At 51.4% G+C, this 15,635-nt stretch overlaps 5 non-coding genes across 5 annotated transcripts; 2 read left to right on the top strand and 3 right to left on the bottom strand.

Moving 5' to 3' along the window:
- Positions 1–375: 375 nt before the first annotated feature.
- Positions 376–447, top strand: TRNAQ-CUG (transfer RNA glutamine (anticodon CUG)). Its single transcript has one exon. It is a non-coding gene; the product is annotated as a tRNA-Gln (tRNA).
- Positions 448–2,577: 2,130 nt separating this feature from the next.
- On the bottom strand, positions 2,578–2,659 carry TRNAL-CAA (transfer RNA leucine (anticodon CAA)). The gene has a single exon. It is a non-coding gene; the product is annotated as a tRNA-Leu (tRNA).
- Positions 2,660–4,535: 1,876 nt separating this feature from the next.
- TRNAQ-CUG (transfer RNA glutamine (anticodon CUG)) lies at positions 4,536–4,607 on the bottom strand. The gene has a single exon. It is a non-coding gene; the product is annotated as a tRNA-Gln (tRNA).
- A 3,867-nt stretch (positions 4,608–8,474) lies between these two features.
- TRNAS-AGA (transfer RNA serine (anticodon AGA)) lies at positions 8,475–8,556 on the top strand. The gene has a single exon. It is a non-coding gene; the product is annotated as a tRNA-Ser (tRNA).
- Positions 8,557–9,840: 1,284 nt separating this feature from the next.
- TRNAN-GUU (transfer RNA asparagine (anticodon GUU)) lies at positions 9,841–9,914 on the bottom strand. Its single transcript has one exon. It is a non-coding gene; the product is annotated as a tRNA-Asn (tRNA).
- Between the last annotated feature and the right edge of the window lie 5,721 nt (positions 9,915–15,635).

Here is a 15,635-nt window from a genome sequence, read left to right as displayed (position 1 = left end):
TGTGGTTTTTGTTTATGTCTGTGTGGGCCTGTGCAGTGTGTGATTTTCTCTTTTTCTCTGTGTATTTGTCTCTCTGTTTGTATCTTCATGTGTAAATTCACTGTAACTTTTCAAAATATCCACAGCTTTGCCAATTTTCACCAGGAATTTTTCTCCAGCAACCAATTCTCACTTGTTCCCTACCACTTGGTGACCATTGCCCCAGGGCACTGTCACTCTCAGGGTCCTGATTTCCCATTGACCCTTCCCCCTTCTATTGGGACTGGGAACCAGCCAACCAAAAAACCCCACAGAGTTTTAGTAAAGGGCCAACAGTCCCCTTACACAAGCCAGCCCTGTGAGGGTCACTGATGGACATAGAAAGCAGCAGAGGCTGGTCCCATGGTGTAATGGTCAGCACTCAGGACTCTGAATCCTGCAATCTGAGTTCAAATCTCAGTGGGACCTCGTGGTAAATCCCTGGAGCTCAAAGTACTCCTGTCTCTGACTGTACAAGAGCAAGTTGTTTACCTTCTACTGGGTGACTCGTGGCCACTGGAGCCAGGTCTCTGGGTGGGATGGCTGCAATTGGTAGGGGCCCTAGAACTGGCTACTGATGCCTGCAGTCCTGTGGTTTGACCTGGTGGTTGGGATTCTCGCTGCTTCACCTGATGCCCACAAATTTGGCCCTTGTGCTTGCTGTCACGCTTTTCAACTTTCCCACATGGCGCTTGAAGAAAGGAGTGCCAGGGCCAGGCTTCATAGTCAGGGCCAGAAAGGAGGGAGTAAGAGTCCCAGGATGGAGCCCAGCACACCTCTCCTCCTCTGGGAACCTAGAGCAGAGGTGCCTGGTGCTGACAGCTCCAAGGGAAGGTTTATAAGCCATAGAGCAACTGAGGGCAGGGCAAGAGGAGGGGAGGACGAATCCTATGCATGGCCAGCAGACAGGCATATGACACCTGGCCGCCAGCCTGCTCCCTGCTGTGCCAAACACCCACTGAAGGCCACCCAGAGACCAGCATGTGGGGCGGCTGCTGATTCTCAGCGGCCCGCATCAGAAGATGATAGGAAAGCAGAGCCACCCCCTGGTGGTGCCTCTGACCGTTCCCACTCCAGGTGCTCACTTTTGCAGTGGGGCAGGAGATTTTACCCCAAGAGGCTTTTCCCTAGCTGGCAAGAAGCAGAGAAACACCCAGCTCCAAAGGCGCTATTTAGCCCCCTCAGGCACAGGGACAGCCGCCCATTTGGAGGAGGGAAACTGCTCTACATGCTAGCCTGGGCAGCTGCCCGTTTACTTTGGCAAGTCAGGAATGGCAAAGGCTAGACTGGACGCACCTGGGGCCCATGCCCTAGCCTTTGTAGCTCCCAAACCCAACTCCTTCCTGGGGGTCAAGCTGAAGCCAGAGCATTGGCCTGAGCAGCCAAGAAGAGGATCCAGCCCTGAAGAAAGCAGGACTTTCAGCACAAAGGGAAAACTGCACAAGCCAAACCACAAAGGGACTCGACCCCTCAATCACCTGATCTGAAGTCAGATGCCTTATCCATTAGGCCACGTGTTCACACAAGAAAAGCCTCTCCAAGCACTTCTTTGGAAAAGGTGGACACAGTGTTTCTCAGGTCAGCTACTGAGGGGGGCAGAGACTCTGGGCACAAGAAGTCAAGTTCCCAGTGAGACGTGAGACTTAATTCTATGGAGCCAGGTGCAGGACTTTGGCAGGGAGGCTTAGGCATGGGGGATTGGGGTGCAGCAGGTGGGCCGGCTGTCTAGGTGGAAATTTATTGACCCTGAGGTGCAGGAGGGAGGAAGAGGAGGCGGAATCGGCAGTGGGCGTGGAGAAAAAGAGGTCGGGGAGAGGCTCTCAGGAAGCCTGGCCAGCTCAGTCCATAGAGCATCAGGCTCTTAATGGGAGGGGCCAGGGTTCAAGGCCCTGTCCAGGCACTCAGCTCTTCTGTGCTAGGAGCCAAATCATTCCTGGTGGTGTCCAGAGCCATGTGTGGGAAAGGGAGGTTGAGACTTGTGCACCCTGCTCTGTGGCAGGGATCCTGGTAGCTCAGGCTCCGGGAAGTCTTCTGTACTCAGAGGTGCTGACTTTGAGACTTCCTGGGGCTTGCTTGACCTCTGCCCCAAACCCCCACCCTGTCCTATTTCTTCCTCCTGCACACTGGATCACTGGCAGGTGGGAGGTGCTGAAGAGGAGGAGCTTGTGGGCCAGGCTGCTCACAGGTGGGAGGTGCTGTGGGGAGCTGGCTGCCAGTGGGCGCTGAGCAGCTCTTGTTTTGTTTCCGTTGGTGCTGCAGCCCCATAGCACCCATGGAGTCGGCGCCTCTGGCTGCACTGACGGCTCCCTTCACACTCTAGAGAGAGGAACAGAACCAGGGTTATGGCTGATCTATGGGGCAGGGGGCGTTAGGTGAGTGGCAGAGGCTTCAGGTGCTGAGAGTTTGTCTGACGCCTCAGGGACACAGTGTAAGGTGGTGTCCCAGGGATCTCTATGAAAGGAGCAGAACAGGATTTTCTTGGAGTGGGGACAGAATTCAGAGGGTCTCAGGGGTTGTAGAGAGTATTCCCGGGTTAGAGACTGGCTAAAAGACAGGCCTCGCTGTGAGCAAGATTCAAACCTGCACAGGGGAACCCTTTTGGATTTTGACTCCAATGCCTTCACCACTCGGCCATCGCAGCTGCGAGCACACTAGTGCTTCAATGCCACAGAAACTGCTAAATAATCACAGTGCCCAGGCTTGAAAAGAAAAGGAGGACTTGTGGCACCTTAGGGACTAACAAATTTATTAGAACATAAGCTTTTGTGAGCTACAGCTCACTTCATCGGATGCATGCAGTGGAAACAATAGTAGGGAGATTTATATACACAGAGAACATGAAACAATGGGTGATACCATACACACTGTAAGGAGAGTGATCAGGAAAGGTGAGCTATTACCAGCAGGAGAGCGGGGGGGGGGCGCAGGGTACCTTTTGTGGTGATAATCAAGGTGGGCCATTTCCAGCACTTTACAAGAACAGTAGGAGGGGAAATAAACAAGGAGAAATAGTTTTAATTGTGTAATGACACATCCACTCCCAGTCTTTATTCAAGCCTAAGTTAGCTGTATCCAGTTTGCAAATTAATTCCAATTCAGCAGGGTCATAAATATAAAGGGAAGGGTAAACACCTTTAAAATCCCTCCTGGCCAGAGGAAAAACCCTTTCACTTGTAAAGGGTTAAGAAGCTAGGATAACCTCGCTGGCACCTGACCAGAATGACCAATGAGGAGACAAGATACTTTCAAAGCTGGAGGGGCGGGGGAAACAAAGGGTCTGGGTCTGTCTGTGTGATGCTTTTGCCAGGGACAGAACAGGAATGGAATCTTAGAACTTAGTAAGTAATCTAGCTAGATATGCGTTAGATTCCGATTTCTCTAAATGGCTGAGAAAATAAGTTGTGCTGAATGGAATGGATATTCCTGGTTTTGTGTTTTTTGTAACTTAAGGTTTTGCCAAGAGGGTTTTGAATCTAATTACCCTGTAAGGAATTTGCCATCCTGATTTTACAGAGGTGATCCTTTTTTACTTTTTCTTTTATTAAAATTCTTCTTTTAAGAAACTGAATGCTTTTTCATTATTCTTAAGATTCAAGGGTTTGAGCCTGTGGTCACCTATGCAAATTGGTGAGGATTTTTATCAAACCTTCCCCAGGAAAGGGCAGTTAAGATTTGGGAGGATTTTGGGGAGAAAGACGTTTCCAAACGAACTCTTTCCCAATAACCAGTGTTAGACGTTTGGTGGTGGCAGCAAAAGTCCAAGGGCAAAAGGCAAAATAGTTTATACCTTGGGGAAGTTTTAACCTAAGCTGGTAAAAGTAAGCTTAGGAGGTTTTCATGCAGTTCCCCACATCTGTACCCTAGCATTCAGAGTGGGGAAGGAACCTTGACAAGCGTCAATCTCAATTACAAGCAAGCGAAAGTGTCAACTCAGAGAGAGTATCCAGAGTAGCAGCCGTGTTAGTCTGTATCCGCAAAAAGATCAGGAGGACTTGTGGCACCTTAGAGACTAACCAATTTATTTGAGCATAAGCTTTCGTGAGCTACAGCTCACTGAATCGGATGAAGTGTGCTGTAGCTCATGAAAGCTTATGCTCAAATAAATTTGTTAGTCTTTAAGGTGCCACAGGTCCTCCTTTTCTTTTTTCAGAGAGAGTAGTGTCAATTGAGCGGTTTGTGTTGTAAGGTGTCCATGTCAATTACAAAGCATCGCTTAGAGTTAATTAATGGCTTACAAGGTACTTAGAGTCAATTGATTGTTTGCAAGCTTTAACACGGACACTGTCAGCAGCTAAGGAGAGCTGCAAATCAATATTGCAGAATTACAATTATTTCAAAAAGGGGAATTACAAATATTATAAACAGAATTACAAATATATAAAATATGCCAACAGCCTGGCCCTGGCACTCCTTTCTTCAGGTGCCATGTGGGAAAGAGGAAAAATGTGGCAGCAAGTACAAACTTGCTCTTGTACAGTCAGAGACAGGAGTACTTTGAGCTCCACATATTTACCACGAGGTCCCACTGAGATTTGAACTCAGATTCCAGGATTCAGAGTCCTGAGTGCTGACCATTACACCATGGGACCAGTTTCTGTTGCCTTCTCTGGCCATCAGTGACCCTCTCGGGGCTGGCTTGTGTAAGGGGACTGTTGGCCCTTCATTAAAACTTTGTGGGGTTTTTTGGTTGGCTAGTTCCCAGTCCCAATAGAAGGGGGAAGGGTCAATGGGAAATCAGGACCCTGAGAGTGACAGTGCCCTGGGGAAATGGTCACCAAGTGGCAGGGAACAAGTGAGAATTGGTTGCTGGAGAAAAATTCCTGGTGAAAATTGGCAAAGCTGTGGATATTTTGAAAAGTTACAGTGAATTTACACATGAAGATACAAACAGAGAGACAAACACACAGAGAGAAAGAGAAAATCACACACTGCACAGGCCCACACAGGTATAAACAAAAACCACACACAGAGGCAGTGTTTGAGTCTCATAGCCAAGAGGGTGTTCCCAAAGGTGGTTTGGGGAGCAGAGATTGAGCAGGAGTCAGGGGGTGAAGAATCACAGGATGGGCAGAGCTCTGGGCTCGGCTTGAACCCTCCCAACACAGGCGGCTGATGAAGAGCAGAGCCTTGTAGATGTGTGAAATCCACCCTGAACTGGGTAAAGGGAGGGACCTCAGTGTCTTCTGAGCTAGGATTGTATTTTCCACAGGGCAAAATGATTGGTAGAAGCCATTTGCTTAAAGAAAACCAGTGCTCCAGGTGAGGTTTGAATTCACAACCTCAACACTATTCCAGACAGGACTGCTCTATAAGTACTATGTGCTAACCCATTGCACCAGTGGAACCCCTAGTTAAGGGCTTGTCTCCTTGTTGCATGGATGTATGTATGGATGACGGGGTTGCATTAGCTAAAACAAATCCATATTAAATGCTGCAGGACAGTAGCAACAGAGGTGGGGAGCCTCCTTCCCATGTGACCGAGCTGTTTCCTACCTTCCGCTGCTGAGGGGAAGGTTGGTGCTTTGAGCCACCCAGTGCTGGAACTTCTCCTGGGTGAGGTTAACGAGACTCTGAAGAAGGGAAGGGAAGTCTTTTGTATCTGTAGTCTCATTGGTCCCCTGTTGGGGCGATGCAGAGGCAAGTCCCGACCTGGGTGAGTCACGGAGAGGCTGTGTCCCATGGCGTGTGTGTGGGAGAGGGGTAGGGCAGGGTTGGGGTGGGCTCCAGGGGAAAAGGTGGGTGTGACAGAGTGTGTGGGAGGGGGAAGGGTGTGTTTCTTAGGATATAAATGAGGGCAAACACAGGGGTAGTGACAGTGAAGCCCCGGGTCTGAGTGTTATGACCCTGTGCGGTGCTGCCATTCACCTTACCCTCCTGTGGTCTCAGCTTTCATTGGAATCCAGCATTTTTCACCTGTCATCGTCCCAGAGGTGTCGCACATGCCCTAAATACAGAGTGTCCCTCTTGGAGACGCGAGGACTGGAGCGGATTTCAGCTGCTGGACAGCTCTGCTGGGTTTTCTACATTCGCCAGGCAAATGCTGAGTGTTTACGTTCATTTCAAGCATCCCCATTCAGAAAACTCCTGAACACACTGGAGATGGGTCTGGAAATTGATTTTCATTTGAAAAATTTTTTAAAGGGAAGCGCTTGGATTTGAACTAGGAACCCATTGCCCTGCTAGCAAATATTCAACCAGTGAGCTACACTCTAAACAAAGGACTCCTTGAGCAAGAACAGTTTTGTTAGTGAATTTTATCTCTACACAAACACCACAGCTGACAAAATCACCACACCCGCTCTGTGTCACCAGAGCACAACAACAACTTTCCTTGGAGCACACACTGCTCCCCAGCTCTGTGCCCTTCCATCTCCCCAGCATTGCTCCAATCCCTTAAAGCAGGGTCTCAAATTCACTTTGCCTTAGGGCCAGTGTCAATCCTCATATTCTCCCAGTGGGCCAATAATGTCACTCATGCCGCCCAGAACCTGCTCCCCAAAACTCCACCCTCCAAGAACTCTGCCTTCCACCTGCCTAAGCTCTGGGAGGGAGTTTGTGTGGGAGAAGAGGTCTGGGGAAGGGGATTGGGGTGCAGGCTCTGGGAGGGAGTTTGGGTGCAGAAGGGGTGAGAGGCTGGGCTCTGGGAGGGAGTTTAGGTGGGGGAGGGGGTCTGTGGTGCAGGCTCTGGGATGGAGTTTGGGTCCTGGGTGGAGGCTCTGGACTGGGGCAGGGGGAGGGGGTGCAGGAGAAGGGGATGGGGGTGCAGGCTCTGGGAGGGAGTTTGGCGGTGGGAGGGGTTTATGTGGGGCGGGGATGCAGGCTCTGGGAGGGGGTCGGAGGTCCGGTGTTTACCTGGGGCTCCAAGGTGGGGGGGACCTCCGTGCCCTGCTGCCCCCAGGCACCACCCCCACAGCGTACCATTGGCCGCATGGGTGCTTGGGGTAGGGGCAGCACACGCAGGGAGGGGCCGGCAGCCACTGGAGCGAGCAGGAAGACACTGCTCAGCTCCGCTGTGCTTTCAGGGCCCCTGAACTGGCAGGGGGGAGCATCTTGGGGCAGCAGGTGGGGCCGAGGGAGAGAACTGGCCCCAAAACTGCTGGAGCCCTGCGGGCCACATTGGGAGGCTCGCGAGCCGCAAATGGCCCGGAGGCTGGGAGTTTGAGACCCCGGATATAATTGCTTCGGCCTTGTAGTTCACAACGTCCAAAAGTAAACATCTCTTCAAATCCAAGGGAGTGGAAATCAGTCAATGTTCAGAGTCGTCCCACGTGAAAGCACCATGTTGTGGGTTCAAGCTAGCCCCATCGTGTGGCCATCACCTTTCCCTCCTCTCCCTTAAAAGTTTTGGTATTTTGCACAGAAACTTTCTTCCCTCAGGAGAGACCTGGGAACCAGGGCTGCCAGCCAGACAAACACCTTTAAGACGAGGTCCCTCTCCCGGTCAAAAAATGATCTCCCACCTTCAGTTCAGTGACAGCCTGAAGTGTTCCTTATCCCGCCAGAGCTGGCAGTGGGGCCAGATATAAAGAGTGAAACACGACACATCATAGCTATGCCCACAGTGACTGCAAAATCTTTTTATATATTTCTTATTACCTCAGTGTATTGTTTTCTCTGGAGTCTAGACCTTGACTGTCCCTTCTCCAAGAAATTTGGACCTTGATACAAAGAATCAACTATCCCTAGTTAAGGCCATGGACTTGACACCCATTGGGGTGTCCTACACAGGTACCAGTATTAACAGCAATGGCTCCCTTTTAGCCATAGTTTTTCCTCAGAGTAATAAATTGAAACAAACCCCTGTTAAATAATTTCTCAGCCCGAGCCCTTCACCTACAGTCCGTAGGGCATTGGGCCACCATGTGGATGTTTCATTTCCCACCTCAATTTCACACAGAGACACAATTTCCTTTGCACAGATCCATGAACAGCAAAACCTCCCTGTGTCTCTTGTCTGAGCCAGGGCACTCAATACCAGTGAACCCTTCTCTCCTGCAATGGCAATGGTCAGAGAGAGGGAAGTGGCCACCTGCGTCCCTGTCGGGGAGACATTGGCTCGGCTCTTTCTTTATGCTGCTCTTGTTAGTCCATGAAACATCAAGGATGGAATGCAAGGCTGAGTTCACGCACCAACCCCCTGAAAAGTTTCCATGCCCCAGAGAAAACCCGACCCCTGCTATTGGAATGATGTGCTGGAGATTTGAATAGGAAAGGGACTGTCTGCTTGTCAACGTGGGGAATGAACAATGATCTACAGCAATGTCGTTAACACAAACACACTCTCATCGTGCTCCAGCCGGAAGTGGAATGGGCAGGAATTCTCGCTGTTCAGCCATGGACACGCTTACACTAATGCACAGCCTTGAGTGTGCTGGGGAAGCTGGTCTGAGCAAACAGTTTGAAGTGACAATTCTGGGAGAACTGAATCATAGTGTAGTGGAGCAGCTGCACGTCCAGTAGTTGTGGCCGAGTGGTTAAGGCGATGGACTAGAAATCCATTGGGGTCGCCCCGCGCAGGTTCAAATCCTGCCAACTACGGAAGCACTGGGCTGTTATTATTACTGTAGTCTCAGTGCCTGAGCATCCACAGTGTGAACTGGAGCCAGATCTGGTCTCTTTGGCTGTCTACACTTAAAATGTTGCTGTGACACTTCTCTAGCGCCTTGGGTAGACAGTCACTACACCGACTGGAGGGGTTTTCCCATCCCTGTAACAGCTACAGGGACAGAACAATTTTTCTTTCTATTTAGCTCTATCTAACCAGGGCTTAGGTCAGCTTAACTCTATTGGTTTGGGGGTGTGGATTTTTCACACCCTGAGACACGTAGCTCTGCCAGTTAAGTGACCAGCGTACACCAGCCCTTAGATCCCTCTGAGTATTGCAGTGCATTCACTGAACTGTGAGAGGAAAACATCAGCTCACAAACACGGAGACTGAATTCCCCACAGTTAATCTCTCTGCACTTTTGAGAAAGTCACAGAATTGAATTCATTCCTGCTAGGACAGAGAAAAAAATAAGTGACACTAAATTTTTGGCTTGATTAAATAAAGTTAAGGGTTTAATTACTACAGTAAAAATAGGTACTGATTCCTCCAAATAACACCATTACTTGAAATAGAAACAGAGAGAAAATTTGTCAGTGATGACTAATTTAACAAATGATCTTCCCATTATTAATTTATACTGTGCCCCCACTGCAGGTCTGGGCCCCTCCAGTGTAACTGCTCTGCATCTGCCTTCCAAAGAACTGGCCTGACTCACTTCTCAGCAGCAAACGAGTCAATTCCACGTCCCCTCCCCAGAAAAATCAGCCTGGAGCTAATTTGGCAGCACTGGTGGGGGAGGTGAGGTTCCCTTTAGTTCCCAGCGAGGCATGAGGGAACCGAGCACGTCTCTAGAAGAACTTTTGGAGCTGACCTGGGGAAAGCGCCAGGCTGCGGCCGGGACTCAGGCTGGGGCAGCATGGCCGCGCTTCCCTGGTGAGCCAAGAGACACGTCAAGGGCTGTGTGCAGCCAACCGGGAAGTGGGAGGGAGGCGTCTTCGAGCTGGCGCGTCTCGTCCGTTTCTCCCTTGCTGCTTGGCAGAAGCGGGAAGGGAGCGAAATGTGCCCGGCTGAAGGTTTTGCACTTGGCCTTGAGGATTAAGCCCGAGCCCCCGGCATGGCTGCTGGGAGATGGGTTTCTGACTCGCATCCAGCGCACTCTGCGGGCCACCAGCTGAACCCCCTGAGGCCAAGAGAGTCGGGTTTGAGGTGAAAAAAGGGGCCTTTGAGGCTCCCAGCACACCTTGAGGAGCGAGGAAATAGCAGGAGGTTACCAGCGTCCCTGGGTGGGCTCGAACCACCATCCTCTCGGTTAACAGCCGAACGCGCTGACCCATTGCGCCACAGAGACACCTGGAGACCTGGCTGCTGTTACCAAGGCTGTGCAGCCTGCAGATCTCCTGCCCACGCTAGAGCTTGCAAGGCGCTAGTCCGGACAGGACCGGATTCACCGTGGCACCAATGGCTCCACCGTGCCAGGCCCAAGCTCAGACGGGCCCATAACGCTCGCTTCCTCCCCTCTCGCAGCGCTGCCGAAGTGGAGCCTCGGAGCAGCAGGGATCCAGCCTGGGAGCTGAGAGCCCACGGGGCCCTGGGAGCTGTAGTTCCTTGGCCAGCTCCCTGCCGAGAGAGCCAGCCCTGGAGCAGGGAAGGAACTACATTTCCCAGCATTCCCTTGGCCACTATCCACAGGAAAGGGAGCGGGGGGAGTGGGGAAGCTGAGACCCCATGCGCTGCAGCTTGCTGTGAATGGGGAGCTGGCTGCTCGAAGGGGGTGGTGCTGTGAATGGGGAACAAGTGTGCCCAAGGAGTAGAAGGCTTTGGTCCAAATATCACCCTCACAGACTTCCCCAGGCTGGAGGAGGGATGCTGGTGTGACCTCGCCTGGCAGCCCCCAAAGGAGGAACTGGGTGGACTGAATGGACAGTGCCCCTCTCTGTCTGAAGCCTAGCAAGGGAGGTCTGTGGATCCCACAAGAAGTTAAAACGAAAAGTAAGGGAGGGGAGGCTCTACTCGATGACCTGGGCAGCTGTAGATACATTACCAGGCCCGTAGGAGGATTTCCATTCTGAGCCAGGGAAGCAGAAATTGGCTTTTCCTTTCTTGATTTATCCAATATTCCGAAAGGGAATCGAGCACCTGCCTTCCACATTTGAACATTCTCAAAACTCAAGAGTTCTCAAGCTCAATTTGGGCTGCTTGTTACTTCATTTCTCCCCAATCAAATATGCTGATCCACTGAAACGTGCTGTGGAAAAAGTAGAATAAAATTGAGCAACAAATGCTGGCATCTCCCCAGTGCTAACTCGGACTGGAATTGCTATTTTCAACAGCCATTGTCATTTCTTTTAGTGTTGATTGTTGAAAGGGAAGACAGTAATATTGCCCTGGCAAATTCCCCACAGAAACAAAGAGTGGAACGAAAGAATAAGAAAAGCACCTCCCTTTCCCTCATTTATGTAGGACAGTCTTACGATATGGATCCAGATATCCTCCAATCACACAAGCTGAAAATGGTTCCACTTTACCGCAGTTCTGTAACCGTGCAGGGACCAGTCCCGTCTGTGTTCTGTGCACATCCAAAATTCCTCCTGAATTCAGAAGGGCCTTGCTTTTGTGACCATACTACCTGATATTTTCAGCTCTTGTAAGGTTCTTAAAAGAAGAATTTTAATGAAAGAAAAGGTAAAAGAATCACCTCTGTAAAATCAGGATGGTAAATGCCTTACAGGGTAATCAGATTCAAAACATAGGGAATCCCTCTAGGCAAAACCTTAAGTTACAAAAAGACACAAAACAGGAATATACATTCCATTCAGCACATCTTATTTCACCAGCCATTAAACAAAAGGAAATCTAACGCAGTTCTAGCTCGATTACTTAGTAACTAACGGTTGTAAGGCTGCATTCCTGATCTGTTCCCGGCAAAAGCATCACAGACACACACAGACCCTTTGTTCCCCCCCTCCAGCTTTGAAAGTCTCTTGTCTCCTCCTTGGTCATTTTGGTTCAGGTGCCAGCGAGGTTATCCTAGCTTCTTAACCCTTTACAGGTAAAAGGACTTTGCCTCTGGTCAGGAGGGATTTTTATAGCACTGTATACAGAAAGGTGGTTACCCTTCCCTTTATTTTTACCACAGCCCACTTGGAGACGTCTTCCCCCAAAATATCACCCAAAGCCCTACACACCCCCTTTCCTGGGGAGGCTTGAGAATAATATCCTCACCAATTGGTTACAAAATCATCAAAGACCCAAACCCCTGGATCTTGGAACAATGGAAAAATCACTCAGATTCTTAAAAGAAGGATTTTTTTAAGAAAAAGAAAGGTAAAAATCATCTCTGTAAAATCAGGATGGAAAATACTTTACAGGGTATTCAGATTCAAAACACAGAGGATCCCCCTCTGGGCAAAACCTTAAAGTTACAGAAAACAGGAATAAACCTCCCGCTTAAAATAGGGAAGAGTCACATAAAACAAAAGACAAAGCAATCTGCCTTGCCTGGCTTACCTATACTGGTTGCAATATTGGAGACTTGGATTAGGATGGGTTGGAGAAGGTGGATTTCTGTCTGGCCTCTCTCAGTCCCAAGAGAGAACAACACCTAAACAAAGAGCACAAAACAAAAGTCTTCCCCCCGCCCCAGGATTTGAAAGTATCTTGTTCCCTTATTGGTCCTTTGAGTCAGGTGCCAGCCAGGTTAACTGAGCTTCTTAACCCTTGACAGGTAACAGGATGTTGCCTCTGGCCAGAGGGATTTTCTAGCACTGTATACAGACAGGTGGTTACCCTTCCCTGTATATCTATGACAGTGACCGTACAACCTGATATTTTCAGCCCTTGTAAGCGAAGCAGATTTACATGCAGTAACTGGGCAGAAAGGAAGCCGGTACTGAATGCTCCACTTCCTTGCCGGTATGCTGCTGCACCTTTTCTTACCGGTACGCCGTCCCGGCCCCTACCGGCTTCCTTTCACCTCTAACTCCAGGGGTAGGTAACACTGCAAAGGAGGAAAACCTGAGACGCAGAGAGCAGCAGGGAGTTGTCTGAGGTCACACAGTGAATAGCACACAGGGCTCCTGGCTCCCTGGCCTCTGTTCTGGCCACTAGACAACACTACCTGTGCTCAGCTGCCTAGGGGTTCGGTGTGGGGATACAGCTTTAAAGGGTCTAGGCCATATCCTCAGCTGGTGTAAATTGGTGTATCTCCACTGACTTCACTGACACAAGTTTAGAGCAGCCGAGGATCTGACCCAATATGCAGAGTTTGATTGAAAACTGGGAGAAGGAGTTAAGACACTTGCTCATACAAGCACCCTCATTCCCTTCTCATGGGAGGATGAAACAGCCCTGTGGCAAGGGGATGGAATTAGCCCCAAGAGGGGAATCCTTTTGGTCCTCTCCTGGCTGGAAGGGTCATGGAGGGACAGGACTGAGGTGCTTTGGCAGAGCTGTGAGAATCAGTAAGCAGTGAGTGTGAACATGGCTGACGGTCCTGGGAGGGAGGGGAATCCAGCCAGAAGAAGGGAGAAATTCAGCCACCGTCCCAGGCTCAAACCACCATCCTTTGCATTAACAGCAGAACACACTGATGCAGTGCACCACAGAGATAGAAGGCTGCTGCACATCTGCCTGCCAGTGGTAGAGCTTGCAAGGCGCTAGTCTGGAGGCTGGGGGCTGTGGGTGCAGACCCAGCAGAGTGGTGTAGTGGCAGCATGCTGGGCCCATAACCCAGAGGTTGATGGATCTAAACCATCCTCTGCTAGGCTTGTTTCTTTTTGCTCTGGGCCTTCACGCGAGGCAGCGACCAGCAGAGCGCCAAGAGCCTAGGCCATGAGGCCAGAGGTGGCTGAGGCGGGGGCCTGCCAGGGAGCTCCCCGGCACCTCTGGCTGCCTGGGCTGAAGGCAAGAGGCCTGCGTGTGGTGAGGGCCCCTGTCCCAGCCTGAGGCAGCCGTGCTTCCTCGTCCCCTTTTCCCACGCTGCTGCTGCAGGAGAACACGAGGGAGGCTCTCGGGACGCTGGGCAGCTCTGAGCAGCTCTGTGTGGCTGTCGGGGGAAAGAGCCGCAGCTCCTGACTCAACCTGCCATTGACTCGCGGGGCACTGTGCTCCGTCAGCCGGGGCAGGCCAGGCTGCGGCCGGGACTCAGGCTGGGGCAGCATGGCCGTGCTTCCCTGAGGAGGCATGAGACATGCCAAGGGCTTTGCGCAGCCAACAGGGAAGTGGGAGGGAGGCATCTTCAGCTGGCGCGTCGCATCTGTTTCTCCCTTGCCGCTTGGGCGGAGGTGGGAACGGAGCGAAACGTACCCGGCTGAAGGTTTTGTATTTGGATTAAACCTGAGTCCCTGGCGTGGCTGCTCGGAGACGGGCTTTTGCGGCGCGGCCCCCACACTCTTCCAGCCAGCAGGTGAACCCACTGTGTCCAAGAGGGACACCTTCAAGGTGGCAAAAGGGGGACTTCAAGGCTCCCAGCAGAACTTGAGGAGCCCGCAAGGAGCCTTCAGTGGCATCCCTGGGGGAGCATAACCCCCCCTCCTTTCCATTAACAGCTGAACTCACTGACCCATGACACCACAGAGACACCTACCAGCAGCTGGTTTGCCAGGGCCGCTGCCCAGCACCCTGCACCACTCCCTCCCCATGCCAGAGCTTGCAAGGCACTAGCTTGGAGTCATGGCCACTTGGGGCTGCTGAAGAAAAGCCAGCAGAGTGACACAGAGGAACCGTGCTGCGCCCATAGCACAGAGGTCGATGAATCAAACCCCTCTTCTGCCAGCACCGGCCTCCTTCTTCTTCCACTGGGCCTTCAAGCGAGGGGGCGGCTGGCACAGCGCCAAGAGTCTACCCTGTGGGGCAGGAGGTGGCTGATGCCCGTAGCCCGCTGGGGAGCTCCCAGAAGCTATTAAGGGACAGAGACTCCTAAATGCCCTGAGTAACAAGGGTTTGGAGTTCATTGAGGCCAGTGAGGGGGTCACTATGTCGGCCCTGTAACCCTGGGTGTCGGGTCGCTGTGCAGCTTTGATCTCGAGCTCGGATCCCAACAACCGATCAGCAGCCCACAGCCTCCCGCTGGGTCTGCCCCACCTGGTTACTCCTTACAGGCTGATCTGACCCCCCTTCCCACCCCAGATTCCTCCCTAATCATCCTACTGGCACTCAGAGCCACAGATGTGGAGGTGCTGGAGGAGGGAGGTGTGACTCTAGGGTGGAGGTCTTCTCTAAAGGTGGCTGCAGAAAGGTGGTGCTCAGCTCTGTCAGCGACCTGCCCAATTGCCAGGGGATGCAGACATTTCTGTAAGGCACATAAAGGGGGTGTTTGGCTTCCAAGCTAATGTGAGGCATGTGCATTTATGAGAGGGAATTTCCGACCTGCCAGCAGTTAAGCCATAGCACTCCAGTGGCCTAATGGATATGGCATTGGCTTCCAAAGTCAGAGACTGTGGGTTCAAGTCCCCTCTGGGGTCTCCTTTCTCTAGAGAGTAAAGAAACCTTGGTCTTATTTTCAAACATGTGTTAGGGGTTGGTCTGGAAAATTTAAAGAAAATCCCAATACCCTTAGCATGATGCAGACACTGGCTGTTTCTGATCTTTTACTGTTCATTGAGAAATATTTCCTTAATGATGTTATGGAATATCGGGGCGGGCTATGAAGGCACCATTCTTCCTGCTTTCACCCTTCGAGACAACATGGCTACATGGCATGGGGCCAATGCGCACCTCCCAGCCAACTGCTAGAGAAGACAACAGCAACACAGGCAGGGATGGCAGCAGGGCAGGCTGCAGCTCCAGGAAGAAGGTGGTACCAGGTCTCATCAATGGGGAGGTGGCCACCCCAGCGTGCACAAGGCTGACCCATCAAGTGTGGTGTGTGCTGCAGCGTGCCCCTACTCACTACAAATGATGGTGGAGGGCAGCGTGGGGAAAGCTTGCACTAGTGTTGCCTGTATCTGTGCCAAGGATAAATGGAGGACATGGCCATGCAGGCTGGGCCTGACACTTCCCAGTGCTACATTCACTCCGAGTACACCTCAAATGCTACACCAAGGCTGGCGAGTTCCCCATGAATTCCCAC

Source organism: Eretmochelys imbricata, chromosome 22, assembly GCF_965152235.1.
Source record: "Eretmochelys imbricata isolate rEreImb1 chromosome 22, rEreImb1.hap1, whole genome shotgun sequence".
NCBI classification, from domain to species: domain Eukaryota; kingdom Metazoa; phylum Chordata; order Testudines; family Cheloniidae; genus Eretmochelys; species Eretmochelys imbricata.
The sequence above is the reverse complement of the archived record's forward strand: the minus strand, read 5'-3'. Positions and strand labels throughout refer to the sequence as shown.